Genomic DNA, 8060 nt, shown 5'->3' with positions numbered 1-8060 from the left:
TATATATATATATATATATATATATATATATATATATATATATATATATATATATATATGTATATATATATATATGGATCGGGCTGCGCGCCACAACGATATGTTGGATCGGGCTCTGCGCCGCAGCGATATAACGCTTGGGCTGTAGGAGCCCCTTCGGAGTCTGCACACCCCCAGTGAGCGCAGTCAACTATATTCATGGATCGGGCTGCACGCCGCAGCGATATATGGATCGGGCTGCGCGCCGCAGCGGTTACTATATGGTACCTATCGAGTGTGAGTGCTGAGTGTGAGCGCTGATTGGTAAGAGTTGAGTCACGAGTGACTGAGAGGCTTGCCCGAGGGACGATAGATATATACATGCACATGAGTGATGCTCTGCCTGAGGGTCCTGTAATGAACTTATTGATTTTCACTCCTCTTTAAATTGAGTTTCTATCGAATATGTTGGTTTACTTACTGCTTTCACTCAACTTTATACTGAGCCTCTGTCGGAAATGTTGAACAAATGGTTTTAAAGAACTTTCATTTAAGCTTGGGTTTATGAGATGTTCAGAATTTAATCATTGATTTGGCTTTGTTATTTCCACTGAGATTTTCATGTTATGAGGTGTTTATGATTCCTGTTTTGCCCGAGGGGGCTGTTTACGAACTAAGTTTTTGCCCGAGGGGCCGATTATGACTTTCATCTCTTTTATTATAAATGGTATTGAACCCCTACTGAAATTGTTGGAAGGTATGTTCAAATGATTTTTACCAAAAGATGGAATTTAAATGAGACGATTGAATCGCATTCTGTTTTGAAAGCCTGTTGTGCTTATTGAGTTTATCATAAATGTGGATTCATCGTTTCCTACTGCTGTCTTTATTTACTCTTATTACTTACTGGGTTGGAGTACTCACATTACTCCCTGCACCTTGTGTGCAGATTCAGGTATTTTCTGAGCTTGGTGGCAGTTTTCATCGAAGTCAGCAAGGTAGCTGCCTGGCGATCACAACTTTGCTCTCTCTCTCTCTCTCTCTCTCTCTCTCTCTCTCTCTCTCTCTCTCTCTCTCTCTCTCTCTCTCTCTCTATTCTCCCTTATGTATTCTTGTGACTTTCTAACCATTTCGGTCTTGATGTGGTTAGACAGTTGTAGTAGATGCTCATGACTAGTGACACCCCGATGTCGGAATTGTATGTTATTTCCGCACTGTTCATTTAGACGTATATTATGAAACTTTTGTTTAACTAAAGGCTTTGAAATGGCTATTAATGATTAAAGGGTTAATATGGGTGTTGTGTCGGCTGGCCTTGTCTTCACGAGAGGCGCCATCACGACCAGGTCTGAGTTTAGGGTCGTGACAAGTTGGTATCAGAGCCTAGTACATAGGTCTCACGAGTCATGAGCAGGTTTAGTAGAGTCTCACGGATCGGTACAGAGACGTCTGTATTTATCCTCGAGAGGCTGCAAAACCTTTAGGAAAACTCCATATTCTTTAAATTCTTATCGTGCGTCCTAAATTCAACTTGAAATATAACTCTTTGAACTCCTTCCACGCATTCGTATGTGCGAACGAGCGCTCAGTATTAGATGTGCATCGATGGCTTGTGATTCCCTGATTGAGGGGCGAGATGTGATCTCTGTGTGTTGATGTTGGGCCAGTCTAGAAAGACTTGAGGCCGAATTGTTACCTATAGCTTGAGCCCTGAGCGGTTGTTTGCGTTAGCACGTGTTTCTGGATCTGTATGTGCTGTTGTGCCCCTATTAAGGGAAGTGATGACTGGTTAGTACGTGATGAGGGTGATGTGACTGCGAGATGTGATCATATGATTTGGAAGCGACGAGAAGGGTCTGCTGGAGGATAGATGATCTATTAGGTGTTTGATTTACATTGTGATTGGATGTATAGCCTCGAGTTATGGGTGTGTGAAGAATCTTTTCATGTTTCCTAGTTGGGAGTGAAGTAAATTTCATGTTACGGTATGAGTTCAGACTCGGGAATGACTAAGTGACTGCGTAATGGTTATGACGGTGGAAGGTATATATAAATGTTAGTTTAAGGCGAAGCAGATGGGTTATCTCCTGCGAAGTGTTTTGGAGTTGTGTGATCCTTATGTTGTTGGTTAGAAGATCCCAGTTACAAGTGAAATATATGTGTGAATTTAATTTGGGTCGCTCGAGAGAGTGGGTCTAATTGCTACGAGAGTAAATGCGAGATTTGCAGAAGATATGAAGTACCAGATGGTCTGTGTTCCACGAGCTTAGGAAGGGTTGAGTAAATCTCACTATGGCATTATGGTAGCAATAAAGTATATGCGTTATGAATTATGGTGTGTGTTTTGATATATGGCTTCGAGCCAAGTAGGGGAGTCTGCTATTGGATAGTTGATTGCACGGTTATGTGCTATAATGGTTCCAGTTCGAGGCGTATTTGTAAATCAATTATGGCTTGAGTAAAGGAAATTTCAATAAAGGTTATGTTATGCTTTATGGGTGTATGAGAATCGGGGAGTGACTTGAGTTGTTGTTGGTAAGGAATGCTCGGTGCATAGGGCAGGAAGTTGCTTGGTTATATTGGAATGAGGTTACATTCTGCGGGTCGGAGTGCTAATGAAGCACAGGTTGTTCGGTTCTTTTAATCAATCTAACTGCGGTTTGAGTAGAGTGGATGACTCTAGAGACTGGTTCCATTGTGTTCAAAATTTTGCATGCAATAATTGGAGGCTTTCAAGTTGTACTTGTGGCTTGAAACTAAGTTTTCAGTGGAAGATGGCTAGACTTGTGGTATTTTCTATATTAATTATGGGATTCTATATATCAGTATCGGGAAGGTGAAGGTAATGGCTTTGGATTCGCAGTTAGTCCTTCCAGGGTAGGTATCTTGAAAGTGGTGATTTTGGGAACATTTAAAAGAGTATTCAGCGGGTTGTGAGCCTTAGGCTGTGTGGTATTATGCTTGGGTCTCGTGTGGTAAGTTTGGGTTAAGGAAATGTGATGTTATAGCAAGAAGGAGTATCAAGTGAAGTTAAACCAGAAGGAACTCGGATATATGGGATAGCTTGGTAGTAGGCCGAATCGGTATGGTAAGGATATGATTAGTTCTTTGGATTCTTATGAGGTAATGAGTTTATACAGGTGTTTAGCGACAATGCTCTTGGGTTTTAGTGACCTGCGTAGCTCGGTTGAGTTAGAAGGATTTAATCCTGACGATTTAGTTTTGTGCAAATGGAAATTCGGAGAGTCCTTGATGGTTTCTACCATGGTTAGGGATGTATATTTCCTACTGCCATGAGGAGCATGGATGTATATTGACTTTCTCCTAGGTGGGATCAAATGGAAAGGTTCTTGGCTGGTTGGGTACGTAGTTGCTTGTAGCTCAGAGTGGATTGCGAAGTTCTCATAATTATCCTGGGATGGTATGGTATATGCGGTATGTTGTGTGGGGTTGAGATTTGCATGTGTAAGGTCACGGTTCAGATTTGAAAGGAAGGTCACAAATTTTTAGATATCATGGGCAGCTGCAGGTGACTAGATAAATGAGATCAATGATTGGTGTGGCTTGATGAGGGTATAACATTTTAGAAAGGGCGATGTGTTTGAGTTATGGATGCTTTATTGGTATTGCGGCACTCTCTTGTCTGATTGATGGATGATATTCGAGTTTGCTTGGTGGCTCAAAAGGATTATAGGTGTACCTCTCATGAGATGATTGGGTACTAGAGGCGTGTTATATATGCGAGCTACGGAATTGGGATCAGATATGGTAATTCATGTGCTTTATGGACTTAGAGACTGGAAGTTCTCATGTACAGGTTGGCTCGTGGTTGTGGACGGCAAGATACGGGTAAGTTAGTCAGATGATAGTATGTGCTATGATTCGGTCATTCTGAACTTTCGGAGGATTATTTATCTGTTGTGGTTAACAAGAGTTAATGTGTGGTTCATTGGTAGACCCATAGGGATTTATGTTCTGCATCGAGACGGCTTTGTTGACTTCGAGTTGTCATTAGTGAGGGATGTGTTGATTCAATTATTATGGGGCTATTAGAGTTCAGAGGTGATCTATGAGTTACTTTGCTGGGTTGCGAGGCATTATGATTTGTTGGTTATAGGCACATGTGGTGCGGTTCCATTGGGGTTTCATAGTGGAAGTCGAGCGGGAAGAGTACCGGGTATTGCTAGGCGGGTGGCGTATCGGTTGTGTCCCTTCGGGTATGTGTAATGTTATGTCAATTGCTTCGCGGTGGTTATGACGATTGCTTTGGTTTTAGTCATTATATTGCGCATGATTGTCGATTTTGAGCATAGTGACTTGAGGTGTCTCATGTGGACCAGTGTTTGGATAGGGTCGCGCATTGCAGCGAAGTTATGTGGAGGTATGACCCTTTGGGTTAGATTCGCGTGTTCTGTTTCTACGAGGTGTGACGGGTTCTCAGCATGGTGAGGTGGTACTGGTGAGCTTACGGTCAGCTCTTTCAATTGAGTCACTTTCATGATTTGAGTATGTTCGGATTGTTGCTTATTGGTGCGCGTATTGCGCAAGTTGTGACTTTAGTCTGTATTGAGGTGTTTTGTCACCAGAGTAGTTGTGTTGGAATTAGATAAGGTCGTTGGGATCCTTAATAAATACAACGGATTCAATTTCAGCATGTTGGAAGGATAATATCGAGGTTCGGCTCGGAAATTTGCTATGGTCTTTGCCGAAGGAGAAGTGGCTTCATGAATGGTTGATCTAAGAGATGGTTTTGGCTTACTGCGTGTTTTATTCATCATTGGCAGTATATGAAAGCATTGGAATGAGACTTTAGTTGATAAGAGGTTTTCTACCGGTATTCGGTTGTTCTGTGCAGCTGCTGTGATTAGAAGTTATCGCTACAAGTGTTTGAGTTGGGTGGTATATCATGTAATTGCACCTGAGGTTGCAGGTATGGATTATTACAGCTGGTTCGGGCTTATTCAGAGAATAGATATGAGATTTTGATCTTGTGGATGATTTCGGAAGTGGAAATGTGGTTCTATGGTTTATGGGCTAGATTGGATTGTGAAATTTCAGTTTCTATGTTATCGGACCTATATGAGATAGGGTGACGTGGGATCACTCCCGGATATGTGCATGGTAAGGTTATTCAGCAATTGGTTGGCTTTTGGAACAACTCTGGGCACGTTCGAGAGAGAACGTATGTTAAGTGGGGGAGAATGTAACGACCCGACCGGTCGTTTTGAGCTTTTGCACTTTGCTCGCCAGTTCTTGGGCATGACTTGCCCCGTGTAGTATATTATGACTTATGTAAACCGTTGGATTTGGTTTTCAGGGTAATCGGAATAAATTTGGAAGAACAGTTCTCAATTTGAAGCTTGAAATTTGAAAGGTTTGACCAATATTTGACTTGCTTGTATACGATCTCGGATCGGAATTTTTATGATTTGGTTAGCTCCGTTAGGTGATTTGGGACTTAGGAGCGTGATCGGAATGCATTTTGGAAGTCCGTGGAAGGTTTAGGCCTGAATTGGCAAAATTAAGATTTTGGCGATTTCCGGTTGGTAGGCGAGATTTTGATATGAGGGTCGGAATGGAATTCCGAGAGTGGCAGTAGCTTCGTTGTGTCATTTGGGACGTGTGTGCAAAATTTCAGGTCATTCGGTCGTGGTTTGGTTGGGTTTTTGATCTAAAGCGAAATTGGGAAGATTTTAGAAAGTTTGGCTTGAATCCGATGTGTTTTGGGTGATTTGATGTTGTTTGAGGTGTTTTGATGATTGGAACAAATTTGAATAAGGTATTAGGATATGTTGGTGCTGTTGGTCGAGGTCCCGGGGGCCTCGGGGTGATTTCGGATGGTTAACGAAGAAGTTGGATTTTTGTTGCAGCTGCTGAATTTGCGGTTTCTGATATTTTCGCACCTGCGGATTGGTGACCGCAAGTGCGGCGCCGCACGTGCGGGGGTAGGAGCCGCATAAGCGGAATTTTGAGAGATTTCTTGGAATCGCAGATGTGGTGTGGGACCGCACCTGCCGAGTCGCAGGGGCCGAAGGCTGAGTGCAGAAGTGACTTGGGCTTTTAAGTGAAAGACTGCAGAAGCGGCCGTTTGGCCGCATATGCGGTACCGCAGAAGCGGTTAAGGGATCGCAGATGCGAAAATCCCTCGTCAGAAGGTATATATTGTCTTCTTCGCGAAATTTTGCTAAGTTCATCATTTTTGAAGACGGGAAAGAGGCTAAGGCATGAGATTCCAAGGGGAATCAAAGGATATCAGTTGGGTAAGTTCCCTAAGCTTATTTATTTGGGTTTAATATCATTTTTCCATTGTTTAATCATGGTTTTAGTGGAGATTAAGGAAGAAAAATTAGGGATTAGGGCTTGAGTTTAAGAGGCCTTTGAATGAGGTTTTGAGGGGTGATTTGCACTCCGATGTTAGTATTCTTGATATGTATGAACTCGTGGGGAGATGAGGAATCTATTGATGTGAAATTTTTTGAGTTTTAAGACGTGGGCCCGGGGGTCGGGTTTTGGTAATTTCGAGATTTGTGCCCTTTATTGATTGTTTTCGCTTGGGCTTTGTTCCCTTGGCATATTTTGACGTCCTCGTTCTGATTTTGGTTAGATTCGACGCGCGTGTAGGCCGATTCGAGGGGCAAAGGCGTCGCGAGCTAGAGATTTAGCCGGTTCGAGGTAAGTAATGATTGTAAATGCTGTCCTGAGAGTTTGAAACCCCGGATTTTACAACGTTGTGCTACTTTGAGGTGACGCACACGCTAGATCACAAGCGTGGAGTCGTGAACCGTTGGGGGTTATGACTTGGTCCGTCCCGTACAACTATTAAGTCGCGTATTTGATTTGAAATCTTATGATATTCCATATTTTTAGAGATTGATATTATATTTTCGGCTGTATGCCATGTTTGGGTCCTTGTGCCGACCTGTTGAGACCCTTAGGGGTATTTTTACTAATCTTCCTCACTCTATTTGTTTGAAAACATATCCTCAGTCATGTTTTATATGTTTATTGTTTAAATCTGTTTTATCACTTTGCTTCTTAAAATGTGAAAATCGTTTGGGCTGAGTTCCCTATTTTATTGATGGTCCGAGTGATCGTGAGGTTGATGACTGAGATAGGCCGAGGGTCTGATTGTGAAGTTGATGACTGAGGTAGACCGAGGGTTTGATTGTGAGGTTAATGACTGAGAGAGGCCGAGGGCCTGGTTGTAAGGATTATAAACTTATGGATCGGGCTGCATGCCGCAACAATATGGTATTGAACCCCTACTGAAATTGTTGGAAGGTATTTTCAAATGATTTTTACCAAAAGCTGGAATTTAAATGAGACGATTGACTCGTATTCTGTTTTGAAAGCCTGTTGTGCTTATTGAGTTTATCATAAATGTGGATTCATCGTTTCCTACTGTTCAGTCTTTATTTACTCTTATTACTTACTGGGTTGGAGTACTCACATTACTCCCTGCACCTTGTGTGCAGATTCAGGTATTTTCTGAGCTTAGTGACAGTTTTCATCGGAGTCAGCAAGGTAGTTGTCTGGCGATCGCGGCTTTGCTCTCTCCCTCTTTATTCTCCTTTATGTATTCTTGTGACTTTCCGACCATTTCGATCTTGATGTGGTTAGACAGGGTTAGTAGATGCTCATGACTAGTGACACCCTGATATCGGGCTTGTATATTATTTCCGCACTGTTCATTTAGACGTATATTATGAAAATTTTGTTTAACTAAAGGCTTTGAAATGGCTATTAATGATTAAATGGTTAATATGGGTGTTGTGTCGGCTGGCCTTGTCTTCAGGAGAGGCGCCATCATGACCAGGTCTAAGTTTAGGGTCGTGACAGAAAAAGAGTACAACGCATATTAACTCCCCCTGATGAGAGCATCAATTCACATCCTTAAACATTTGCATTCCAATCTTGTCCACCATCTTCAAAAGATCTTTGGTAGAGATTTGATAAACAAATCAGCCATATAAACTTGAACGAATTTGTTTCACCTTGAAATCATCATCCCTAATAGATGTATTGTATTCATATGATCTTGTTGGAATCGTCAGTTCAATATCTTCACATAGAGGTGAAAA

The sequence above is a fragment of the Nicotiana attenuata genome, unplaced genomic scaffold, assembly GCF_001879085.1.
Source record: "Nicotiana attenuata strain UT unplaced genomic scaffold, NIATTr2, whole genome shotgun sequence".
Taxonomy (NCBI): Eukaryota; Viridiplantae; Streptophyta; class Magnoliopsida; order Solanales; family Solanaceae; genus Nicotiana; species Nicotiana attenuata.
The sequence above is the reverse complement of the archived record's forward strand: the minus strand, read 5'-3'. Positions refer to the sequence as shown.